The sequence below is a fragment of the Zalophus californianus genome, chromosome 3 (assembly GCF_009762305.2).
Source record: "Zalophus californianus isolate mZalCal1 chromosome 3, mZalCal1.pri.v2, whole genome shotgun sequence".
Classification (NCBI taxonomy): Eukaryota; Metazoa; Chordata; class Mammalia; order Carnivora; family Otariidae; genus Zalophus; species Zalophus californianus.
The window spans coordinates 134,439,199-134,452,078 of record NC_045597.1 but is presented as its reverse complement, the minus strand read 5'-3'; the positions used below and the strand labels follow the sequence as shown (position 1 = coordinate 134,452,078).

General features: G+C 40.8%; 1 long non-coding RNA gene and 1 other non-coding gene across 2 annotated transcripts; both read right to left on the bottom strand.

Moving 5' to 3' along the window:
- Positions 1-517: 517 nt before the first annotated feature.
- Positions 518-12,227, bottom strand: LOC113919297. The gene is made up of 3 exons (XR_003518945.2): positions 12,047-12,227; positions 8,209-8,307; positions 518-693 (listed from the first exon to the last, which is right to left on the bottom strand). It is a non-coding gene; the product is annotated as an uncharacterized LOC113919297 (long non-coding RNA).
- On the bottom strand, positions 9,900-10,003 carry LOC113921119. The gene has a single exon (XR_003519525.1). It is a non-coding gene; the product is annotated as a U6 spliceosomal RNA (small nuclear RNA).
- Positions 12,228-12,880: the final 653 nt, after the last annotated feature.

Genomic DNA, 12,880 nt, shown 5'->3' with positions numbered 1-12,880 from the left:
CATCTGTGCTGAATGAAGGAATGAAAAGTTTTTAGAAATGTTTTCCTTTAATCTAACTTTACCTGCTCTTTATAATTTGCCATATATTATCTTTATATCTCTTTTATTCTGATGCCAGTAACGTCCACGTTTCTATCTTTACTAGTTCCCTTACAGAAATACCATTACTGAATACAACATTGCAATTAAAATGAATTAACTACGGCCACATGTATCAACATGGACAGATCTCAAAAGGATAAGGTTAAACGAAAAAGGAAGGATACGTATAGCATGATACTGCCTATACAGTTTTAAAAATGCAAACAATACTGTGCCCTCGTGCGGGTTATGTGCTGTTGGCTCTCAGCCCCACTCCAGCCTTTCTGTGCGCTCTTCTGTGATGCAAGAGGTTGGCAACCTGTGAACTCCATGTCACAGGCTCTGGTTAGATGTTGCCAGTGCAAAGCACTGGCAGGAGATTAGGAAACGGAAGAAAGGGAGAAGCCATTTTCCTCTCTGTTCCGGTTGTGCTTCCAGCAATGGCAGCAGCAGCAAGAGGAAGAGGTGACTGGAAATGAGCATTTCCACAGTATCCGTGGCTATTTGAGCAGCCGCAGGGCCAATGTGCTAGCAACCCAACAAGAAGGAAGCCAAGGGAATAGCTCCTCTGATCCCATTCTCCTCTTCCCCTCAACTTCTTGCCGGTAGTTCCTACGGGCCAAAACCAACCAGAAGTCAGAAGTCAAGAGAGTACCATGAGGCAGTCTGTACGGCTTAGTTTCCTGGGCCCAAAGAAGGATAGAGAATTGATCTGGGAGGCAAATGGATGAAACTAAACATTATCCCATTTGCTTCTCCAGCCCTTTCTCTACTTCTGTAAATCTCAGTATTAAATCTCCCTTTGTGTGTAATACATAGAGTGATTCCTACTTTCCTGATTGGACGGTAACTGATTCAGTCTAGTTTATGGATACCAACATATGTAGCCAAGGAACAATAATTTGCATAAGTAATAATAAACTCCATATTCAAGATAATGGTTACTTCTCAATGGAAGAAAACAGAATGGCCCTGGGGATAAGTACACAGGCAGCATCCTCTGTGTCAGACATATTTAATTTCTTAAGTTGGAAGCTGAAAATATGGATATTTTTAATGTTATTCTCTATGCTTGTTATATTATTCTCTATTTTGCATATGCCAGACTATTTAGCTATCCTAAAGATAATAGTACATGCCTTACAGACTATTGTGATGATTAAGTGGAATAACATATGTAAAAAGGGGGGCGCCTGGGTGGCTCAGTCAGTTAAGCATCTGCCTTCAGCTCAGGTCATGATCCAGGGTCCTGGGATTGAGCCCCGCGAGCCCCGTGGACTCTCTGCTCAGTGGGGAGTCTGTTTTCTCCTTTTGCCTCTGCCCCTCCCCCTGTTCGTGCATGCTCTCTTTCAAAAAAAAAATATATATATATATATGTAAAAAGGTCCTAGCACAGTGCTTAATATGTGACAAGCCCTTAGCAAATCATAGTTTCCTTTTCCTGAACTTTCAGGAAGAATAAGGCCTTGATTTTGATAAAATTTTAATTTCAACAATTATGCTATGTCTCAAGGAGGTGCTTTCTTTCTTGTTTTTTAAAGGCTTTCATGTTCCCTCTCTGATTATAAGAGTGGTGGTTGTTCAATGTAGAAAATTTGAAAAATACAGAAACATATAGGGATGAAAATAAAAAGTACACTGTAATTCTGCCCCCCATAAACTGCTATAATTATATAAAAATATTAAAATTAGAATAACACTATATAGTTCTGGGACATGGCTCTTCAACTTCACAATAGAAGATAAACATTTTTCAGTGTCAAATATTCTATGGAGTCACTTCTGCTGGCTGTATACTATTCAAGCGGTTGGGATGTTTAGGTTTTTCTAATATTTCACTACTATAATTAATGGTGCAATGAACTTTCCTGTTGAGAAGTCTTTGCCCACGTTTCTTACTATTTCCTTGAACAAAACAGTTGTGGAAATTTTGGTCAAAGAGTATGTGCATTTGATGACACCTTATGGCTATGGCTATTTTGCTTTCCAGAAAGACAAGAAAGACAAGAAAGACAGAGGACTAGGAAAGATGGCAGAGGAGTAGGGGACCCTATTTCAACTGGTGCCCGGGATTGAGCTGGATATCTATCTACCAGACCACTCTGAGCACCCACGAAACCAGCCTGAGATGTACGAAGATCTGGATCTCTACAAACAGAATATCACAGGCGGTTGGTTTCGAGGTACGAAGCAGGGAGCCATGATTCCGTGGGCAGATATCGGAGGATAAACAGCAGCGGGAGGGTGCCTGGCCGTGGGAATCCTACACCGCCGGTGAGCGACAGCCTCGCTCCCTGGGGACGGGGCACAGACTTGCAGACCGGTAGCGGCAGGGTAAGGACTTTAGGGCAGCCCCTGGGGTGGAAACCCAGAGCGGCGGGGTCCTGCATGTGGACTGGGGGCGGCTGGCGGTTTTAGAAGCACAGAGGGCAGAGACATGCTCCGACCTGGAGGCAGGACTGGGGGTGCTGCGGAGGGGCGCACAACCCAGGCCGCTGCAGTTTATAGCAGCACCGACAGAAACAGAGACGGTGTGGCCTGGAGAGCACACTGAAGAACAGACTGCGGTCTCTCTGCTCTGAGGCAGAGGGTTGGAAACGGTCTCTTCTTGCTCTGACTCGCGGAAGAGACGCGGAAAGTTGCCAAGGAAAGCCGCCAGAGAAAAGACCCCAAAACTGATTCCCGCGGAGCCCATCCCCCACCACAGGGGGGCAGGGCACCTCTGCCCAAACAGGGTTGCCTGAGTAACAGCGCGGCAGGCCCCTCCCCCAGAAGACAGGCTGGGAAAACAAGAGGCCAGGTCCCAAGAAAACAGGTTGATCTTGCTTGGGTTCTGGTCAATAATTTGGACTCTATACATTCCCTCAAACACCCATCAACAGAATGACTAGGAGGAGGAGCCCCCAAAATAGAAAAGACTCAGAGATTATGACTTATACTGCAGATTTACAAATGGATGCAGATATAACCAAGATGTCGGAGATGGAATTCAGGCTAGCAATTGTGAAGACGATGGCTAGAATGGAGAAATCAATTAATGGCAACATAGAGTCTCTAAGGGCAGAAATGAAAGCTGAATTGGCAGAACTTAAAAATGCTATCCATGCGATCCAATCCAATCTAGATAATCTAACAGCTAGGGTAACTGAGGCAGAAGAACGAATAAGCGACCTGGAAGACAATATAATAGATAAAAAGGGAAAAGAGGAGGCCAGGGAAAAACAACTCAGAATCCGTGAAAATAGAATCAGAGAAATAAGTGACACCATGAAGCGTTCCAATGTCAGAATAATTGGAATCCCGGAGGGAGTGGAGAGAGAGAGAGGACTAGAAGATGTATTTGAGCAAATCATAGCTGAGAACTTCCCTAATCTGGGGAATGAAACAAACATTCGCGTCCTAGAGGCAGAGAGGACCCCTCCCAAGATCAAGGAAAACATGCCAACACCCTGGCATGTAATAGTAAAACTTCCAAATCTTAGAACCAAGGAAACCATCTTAAGGGCAGTTACGGTGAAGAGATTCCTTACGTACAGAGGGAGGAAGATCAGAATAACGTCAGACCTATCCACAGAGACCTGGCAAGCCAGAAAGGCCTGGCAAGACATATTCAGGGTACTAAATGAGAAGAACATGCAGCCAAGAATACTTTATCCGGCAAGGCTTTCATTTAGAATGGATGGAGAGATGCAGAGCTTCCATGACTGGCAGAAACTGAAAGAATATGTGACCACTAAGCCGGCCCTGCAAGAAATATTAAGGGGGGGTTCTATAAAAGGAGAAAGACCCCAAGAGTGATATACAACAGAAATTTGCAGGGACAATCTATAAAAACAACATCTTCACAGGCAACATGATGACAACTAATTCATATCTTTCAATCATCACTCTCAACGTGAATGGCCTAAATGCTCCCATAAAACGGCACCGGGTTGCAGGTTGGATAAAATGACAGGACCCATCCATAGGCTGCCTACAAGAGACTCATTTTGAACCTAAAGATACAGCCAGACTGAAAGTGAAGGGATGGAGATCCATCTTCCATGCCAGCGGAAGCTGGGGTAGCAATTCTTGTATCAGACAAATTAGATTTTAAACTAAAGTCTGTAATTAGAGACACAGAAGGGCACTATAACATTCTTAAAGGGTCTATCCAACAAGAAGATCTTAACAATTGTAAATATCTCTGCCCCCAACATGGGAGTAGCCATCTACATAAGCGAACTGTTAACCAAAATAAAGAGTCATATTGATAACAATACGTTAATTGTAGGAGACCTCAATACTCCACTCTCAGCAATGGACAGATCATCTAAACAGAAAATCAACAAGGAAACAAGAGCTTTGAATGATACACTGGACCAGATGGACCTCATAGATATTTACAGAACATTCCACCCTAAAACAACAGAATATTCATTCTTCTCGAGCGCACATGGAACTTTCTCCAGAATAGACCACATACTGGGTCACAAATCAGGTCTCAACCGATACCAAAAGATTGAGATTATTCCCTGCATACTCTCAGACCACAATGCTTTAAAACTGGAACTCAATCACAAGAAAAAATTTGGCAGAAATTCAAACATTTGGAAGCTAAAGACCACTCTGCTCAAGAAAGTTTGGGTGAACCAGGAAATCAAAGAAGAACTTAAACAATTCATGGAAATCAATGAGAACGAAAACACATCGGTCCAAAACCTATGGGGATACTGCAAAGGCGGTCCTAAGGGGGATATACATAGCCATCCAAGCCTCACTCAAAAAAATAGAAAAATCCCGAATTCACCAACTAACTCTACACCTTAAAGAACTAGAGAAAAATCAACAAACGATGCCTAAGCCACGCATTAGAAGAGAAATAATTAAAATTAAAGCAGAGATCAATGAATTAGAAACCAGAAACACAGTAGACCAGATCAATGAAACTAGAAGTTGGTTCTTTGAAAGAACTAATAAGATTGATAAACCACTGGCCAGACTTATCCAAAAGAAAAGAGAAAGGACGCAAATTAATAAAATTATGAATGAAAGGGGAGAGATCACGACTAACACCAACGAAATAGAAACAATTATTAGAAATTATTATCAACAACTATATGCCAAGAAACTGAGCAATCTGGATGAAATGGAGGCCTTCCTGGAAACCTATAAGCTGCCAAGACTGAAACAAGAAGAAATTGACAACCTGAATAGGCCAATAACCAGTAACGAGATTGAAGCAGTGATCAAAAACCTCCCAAAAAACAAGAGGCCAGGGCCTGATGGATTCCCTGGGGAATTCTACCAAACATTCAAAGAAGAAATAATACCTATTCTACTGAAGCTGTTTCAAAAAATAGAAACAGAAGGAAAACTTCCAAACTCATTCTATGAGGCCAGCATTACCTTAATCCCCAAACCAGGCAAAGACTCCATCAAAAAGGAGAATTTCAGACCAATATCCCTGATGAATATGGATTCCAAAATCCTCAACAAAATCCTAGCTAATAGGATCCAACAATACATTAAAAGGATCATTCACCATGACCAAGTGGGATTTATCCCTGGGATGCAAGGGTGGTTCAACATTCGCAAATCAATCAATGTGATAGAACACATTAATAAGAGGAGGGAGAAGAACCATATGGTCCTCTCAATTGATGCAGAAAAAGCATTTGACAAAATACAACATCCTTTCCTGATTAAAACTCTTCAGAGTATAGGGATAGAGGGAACATTTCTCAAGTTCATAAAATCCATCTATGAAAAACCCACAGCGAATATCATCCTCAACGGGGAAAAGCTGAGAGCCTTTCCCTTAAGATCAGGAACACGTCAAGGATGCCCAACTCTCGCCACTATTGTTCAACATAGTACTAGAAGTCCTAGCAACAGCAATCAGACAACAAAAAGAAATAAAAGATACTCAAATTGGCAAAGAAGAAGTCAAACTCTCTCTTTTTGCAGACGACATGATACTTTATGTGGAAAACCCAAAAGACTCCACCCCCAAATTACTAGAACTCATACAGCAATTCAGTAATGTGGCAGGATACAAAATCAATGCACAGAAATCAGTTGCTTCCTTATACACTAACAACACAATTGTAGAAAGAGAAATTAGAGAAACGATTCCATTTACAATAGCACCAAAAACCATAAGATACCTCGGAATAAACCTAACCAAAGAGGTAAAGGATCTATACTCTAGGAACTACAGAGTACTCATGAAAGAAATTGAAGAAGACACAAAAAGATGGAAAAATATTCCATGCTCATGGATTGGAAGAATAAACATTGTTAAAATGTCTATGCTACCCAGAGCAATCTATACCTTTAATGCCATCCCGATCAAAATTCCAATGACATTTTCCAAAGTGCTGGAACAAACAATCCTAAAATTTGTATGGAATCAGAAAAGACCCCGAATCGCCAAGGAAATGTTGAAAAAGAAAAAGCTGAGGGCATCACGTTGCCTGATTTCAAGCTATATTACAAAGCTGTGATCACCAAGATGGCATGGTACTGGCACAAAAACAGACATATAGACCAATGGAACAGAATAGAGAACCCAGATATGGACCCTCAACTCTATGGTCAAATAATCTTTGACAAAGCAAGAAAAAACATGCAATGGAAAAAAGACAGTCTCTTCAATAAATGGTGCTGGGAAAATTGGACAGCCACATGCAGAAGAATGAAACTCGACCATTTTCTAACACCATTCACAAAGATAAACTCAAAGTGGATGAAAGACCTCAATGTGAGACAGGAATCCATCAAAATCCTAGAGGAGAATATAGGCAGTAATCTCTTTGACATTGCCCACAGCAACTTCTTTCAAGATACATCTCCAAAAGCTAGTGAAACATAAGCAAAAATGAACTTTTGGGACTTCATCAAGATAAAAAGCTTCTGCACAGCAAAGGAAACGGTCAACAAAACAAAGAGGCAACCCACAGAATGGGAAAAGATATTTGCAAATGACACTACAGATAAAGGGCTGGTATCCAAGATCTATAAAGAACTTCTCAAACTCAACACCCAAAAAACAAATAATCAAGTCAAAAAGTGGGCAGAAGATGTGAAAAGACACTTCTCTGAAGAAGACATACAAATGGCTAACAGACACATGAAAAAATGTTCATCATCATTAGCCATCAGGGAAATTCAAATCAAAACCACATTGAGATACCACCTTACACCAGTTAGAATGGCAAAAATGGACAGGGAGAGAAACAACAAATGTTGGAGAGGTTGTGGAGAAAGGGGAACCGTCTTACACTGTTGGTGGGAATGCAAATTGGTACAGCCACTTTGGAAAACAGTGTGGAGTTTCCTCAAAAATTTAAAAATAGAGCTACCCTATGACCCGGCAATTGCACTACTGGGTATTTACCCCAAAGACACAGATGTAGTGAAAAGAAGGGCCATATGCACCCCAATGTTCATAGCAACAATGTCCTCAATAACCAAACTGTGGAAAGAGCCGAGATGCCCTTCAACAGACGAATGGATAAAGAAGATGTGGTCCATATATACAATGGAATAGTACTCAGCCATCAGAAAGGATGAATACCCAACTTTTACCTCAACATGGATGGGACTGGAGGAGAGCATGCTCAGTGAAATAAGTCAAGCCGAGAAAGTCAATTACCATATGGTTTCACTTATTCGTGGCACATAAGGAATAGCACAGAGGACATTAGGAGAAGGAAGGGAAACATGAAGGGGGGAAATCGGAGGGGGAGACGAACCATGAGAGACGATGGACTCTGAGAAACAAACTGAGGGTTCTAGAGGGGAGGGGGGTGGGGGAATGGGTTAGCCCGGTGACGGGTATTAAGGAGGGCACATACTGCATGGAGCACTGGGTGTTATATGAAAACAATGGATCGTGGATCACATCAAAAACTAATGATGTACTGTATGGTGACTAACATAATAAAATTAAAAAAAAAAAGACAGACAGAAAGATTGTACCAATTTATACTGCCTCTAGCAATGCTAGAGAGCACTACTCTTCCACATCAGGAGGGTACTTTTTACAAGAGAAACTGGAACAGGTATGGACTTAATAGTGGAATATACAGCAACAGATTCTAACTGGTTTGATGTTTAAAGACTACCAGCAAAGTGCCATACCTTCACAGAGCAGAGGACTTCTGTGGGCCACTGAAATCGAATTTAAACAGGTTGCCATGCAGAGGGGTTCCAGTCAAGCTTCTAAGTGTCAGCTTCCATCTGGAATCAAATAAACATAGACACAAGTTGGACATGATTTGGGAACCAACTGATCTGTGGGTTTTCTAAATCCAGATCCGATAGTGATATAGCTGGAATATAATGCAAAACAAGCCAAGCACTCTGCTCCTGGCCAGGGCCTGCGACTTCAGTTTTTTATGTCTTGAACATTCAGCTCTAACCTTTCTCCTGCCTCCAGTCTGAAGGGTCGGAGACCCACTCTGAAGTGGTTAAATGAAAAAAAAAGGAAGATAGCAAAAAGCATTGGCCAATAAGAGCTTCCACTCTTTGTTAATTAATTTCCGCGACTCTAACCCTCTGGCATCTGCCAGCCTCACTCTGTATTGGAGCCAATGAATTCCAAAAATAATTAAAATTAATGAACTGCTCTTTGTGATAGGACCCTGAAAACTTAACAGCGATAATTAGTAGGAAGTGAAAAGTGGGGAAAGTGTCACCTGCTGATAAATAGAATTTCCTCATCTTGTTGATACAAGAGTCCTGTCCATCCGTGAAAGTGATGCTCTATTGAGTCAAAGAAGACATATGACTGGGTTTATAAACTGAAAGTAAATGAAGGACAAGTACCAATCTTGAAAATGATCTCCCTAGACTAAAATCAAACCCCTCTCTCAAAGTTCCACAATCATTGCTATCAAAACGTTGGTAAGAACTCATGACAAAGTGTCCAGCAACCTTAGAGAATCAGGCATCATGGTTGAAAGAGGGCATCGAACTTTACAGCCCTGAGTAACAAAAACAAACATGGGAATTAATGGGTGCTGAGAAGTCAAACACATAAATTGATGGTAGCTCTCTGATTTCAGTTTGGGAAGGATTTTTCAGTGCAAATTTCTTTCTTGAAAGCGAGTACAAATAAAGAGTCTGGAAATGGTGGAAATGGCTTAGTGGCTAGAAGGAAGTGACCGATCTGAGCAGGGGGATCTCACCTAAATGTGGGGTTTCCCCACAGGATTCTGCATATGCCTGCATTCTATTTATGTATTTATTTTTAAAGATTTTATTTTTAAGTAATCTTCACACCCAACTTGTGGCTTAAACTCACAACCCTGAGATCAAGAGTTGCATGCTTCACTGACTGAGCCAGCCAGGTGCCCCAGTAAGATGATTTTAGATGGTAAATGGTCAAACATGTTTTTTTCAGCTTAATAGTTATGGATTAATTATAATTCATATTTAAACCACTCAACTAGCACAGTAAAACCTTCGTTTCACAGGAGTATACTTTTTCTTTCAAAAGAAATGTATTTAAGTTTAAAAAATGAGAGGAGTTTAAAAATTAAATATGAATGTAGGTAGAACTTGGTTCTGCCAAAAATTGAAAATTTGGAATGTTGTGGAAAATTTCAAGGTAGCTATTTTATAATCTTCCTTCTTGAGGTTTAGGATGTACATTTCATCAAATCTAAGAAAATTTTAATTATAAAATGAAGCATTATTTTATGTACCATGAAGAAACAAAATGCTGCCAACTGAACTATGGCCCATGATTTCTTAGCACTTAGAATTTTATTTTATGTTTAATGAAAGTGCTCTTTTAGACTTACTGGTCATAATTTTTTTTTTTTTTTTTTAATATGGAACGCTTCACAAATTTGCCTGTCATCCTTGCTCTGGGGCCATGCTAATCTTCTCCATATCGTTCCAATTTTAGTACAAAGTGAGCACAGTCATCATTTTTTTTAATCACATATTACAGTGCTCTGTTTCTGTGCCTTCCTGCACGTATAATAAGTTTGCATCTCAATTCATAGCACAGTGGAATAATTTTGAAGATATTTCAACAACAATAAATCTCAAGTCCTGTGGTACTGACATTGCGCATAACTCAAATGAAGTGGCAGCCGAGCACCTATGACCACATTTTCGCATGTAGAGGCAAGAGCACCCACAATACTTTTTTGCTGCCTCTGATTTCAGAAGAATAAAAAGGTGGGAAAAAATGTACATCTTAGAATCAGTAACATACAATACCACCACCTTCAAGGGTCTTAAAGGTCACCGGGAATTGTTTCCTTTCTTGTGTCCTGGGCTTCTTCCAGGAGCAGAGGTCACCAACAAAGGTGAGGTCATTTTGAAAGCCTTAGAGGAAAGAAGGCATTGGATATCAGAATGCTGTGAGACTTCACACTATCCTGTGCTGTACAGGGTCCTAACTCAGTCACTAGCCAGGCTGGTCCAACGAGGCGACTTCTTCATGCAGCAAATCATCACACAGTTGTGATCTATGTGCAACATTCCCAACCAAGTCAAGAGTAGAGTTTGTGTAGGATTCCCCTCCGTGGCTTCATTACCCATCATGCCTTGCACAAACCAGGTTATAGATGAAAGACAGTTGACAGGACAGCGAATTGTAGATAATTTATATTCTCATTCCTCAGTGAAATAATAAATGATCTCTCAGTAGTGATATCCACTAATAAATGCTGCTTATGAGTGGCATTATGAGGACTTGCTATCAGCCCAAGCACTGTTCTAACTGCTTTACTTCTCTTAATTAATTTACTACTTAACAAGCCCAAAAGTAGATAGTGTTATTATCCTGATCTTACATATGAGGATGCTGAGGCATGGCGTCATCACTTAACTTGCCCAGGATCACACAGTTGTGAGATGTCAGAGCCAGATTTGAACTCAGGCAATTTGGCTTAGCATTCATGCACTTAACCATTATACTTTATTGTCTCTACCATATAACACTGAAACGTTGTCATAAAAGAATAAAAACAAATATGATTATCTAAATCTGCAGGTATGTAGTAAATGTATAAATAAACCATGCTGTCTGGGCTTTCAATAAACATTTGTTTATTGATTGTTCAAAGAATGAGGCAGAAAGAAGTACTCCATGGTATGTTAAAATTAACAGTAGCAAAACCCACACAATCAGCAAATGCTCTGAAGAGGGGAAGGGAAGACTGATCTTAAGACAGTGACCGTGAAGTTGAGGCAAAATGTCAAACCAAAGCAAGAAGTTTCAGGCTCTCCAAAGAGCCCCTACAGCGGATACATTAACTCAGCGTGTAAAAGTCCTCACGTGTGCCGGTCAAGGGTTAAATCCAGGCCTTATTTTGACCACACAAGCCCTGAGACAACATTTGGAATTAAGTGAGCTACAACAATAAATTACCTTGAACTGAAATCAAGTATCACGAAGTCTTGTCATTGTCTGGTCTGGATCCCGGCAGGCTGTGGTGAGTGCTGCGTTAGGAAAGCTAATTAAACCAAGGAATTAAATTTTTCTTTTTTTAAAGAAATGGCCATTGGGTGTTAATCAACTGTAAAGAAGAAAGCAGAAAGCCAAGGGGATCCATAAAAGAGCTTTGCCCTGTAAGCACAGTTGCTCACCTCTGACCTCCATAACTGGGAAAGAATTTGGCTCTGGCGATATTCTCTGTGAAGTTAGCAGCTTGAATCACTGCCACCAGCAAATGAGTTTTCGCTCCTCAAAATGAACTCTCCTGAACCGCTGAAACAAAGGTCTATGTTCCTGAATGGCTATTGTTTGGAAAATTGCTAGAGATACTGCAAAATCTGCCCCTTACCCCAATCCCCTTGCCTGGAAGCTGTGAGTTGTGGTATTTAGCCCCAGGGCCTTTGGAACAAAACTCACAGAAAGGAAAAACTGGCTGGGCAAGTAGGTGATATGCCCAAGGTGAAAAGTGAAGACACGCATAATATTGAGGAGGAGGGACTTATTTATTGTGCTACCTCTTACCTTTGAGATAACCCACATGACTGAATTACTGATTTTTGATGGCACCAGAAAGTGGTATTTGGGCACAGGCAAGGTCGAGCAGCTGGATTCTACTGAGTCTGAAGTCTCCTCTGAGTCAGCTGTAGTGAATGACTGACCAGCTGCCACAGGGTCATCATATTCAGAAATTTCCACTTCTCTCGTGTCAATAGTCTGGAGATTTTCACATAAAAATGCTTTAATATGCATTACTGTAAAAACTGATAGATGTTCCACTACCATTGCTGCTTCTTACTACTTCTATCACTACTCAAAACAATCACTTGATAGCTTGCCTTTTGTGAAAACACATTCCCATGAGGTAAGTTGGCTGGCCATGGCGTTACATCACTCTCTCCAGCGCCAAGGAAACCATTTAAGGCATTGTTGCAAATCCTCTTGTCAACGCCAGGGCCTGCTTAGTCACGTGGCTCTATAAAGACAACATATCACTTGGAGAGTATTCTAACTCATCCATTCAGATCCTATCCCATTCAGTGTTCTGACTATACATGCTATTTCAAATGAAATACCCCCTAGTCTGCTGAATGCTGAAAAATGGAGTCTTCAAAAGGAAGAAACAAAAACCAAATCATGACAGAAGTAACAATATTATTGTAGTATATTTATTTATTTTGGCAAGTGCAATTCCTGGCTCATAGTAAATACTCAATAGATATTTATCAGATAACTGAAGCATAAATATGTGGTGGATATTGAATGCAGCTGGACATTTTGTATACCTCCCCCACCTCATGCTATCGCTCACTGTCTTCCGGTCACTTTTTCTATGTCTTGGCTCCTGGACTGTTCTAG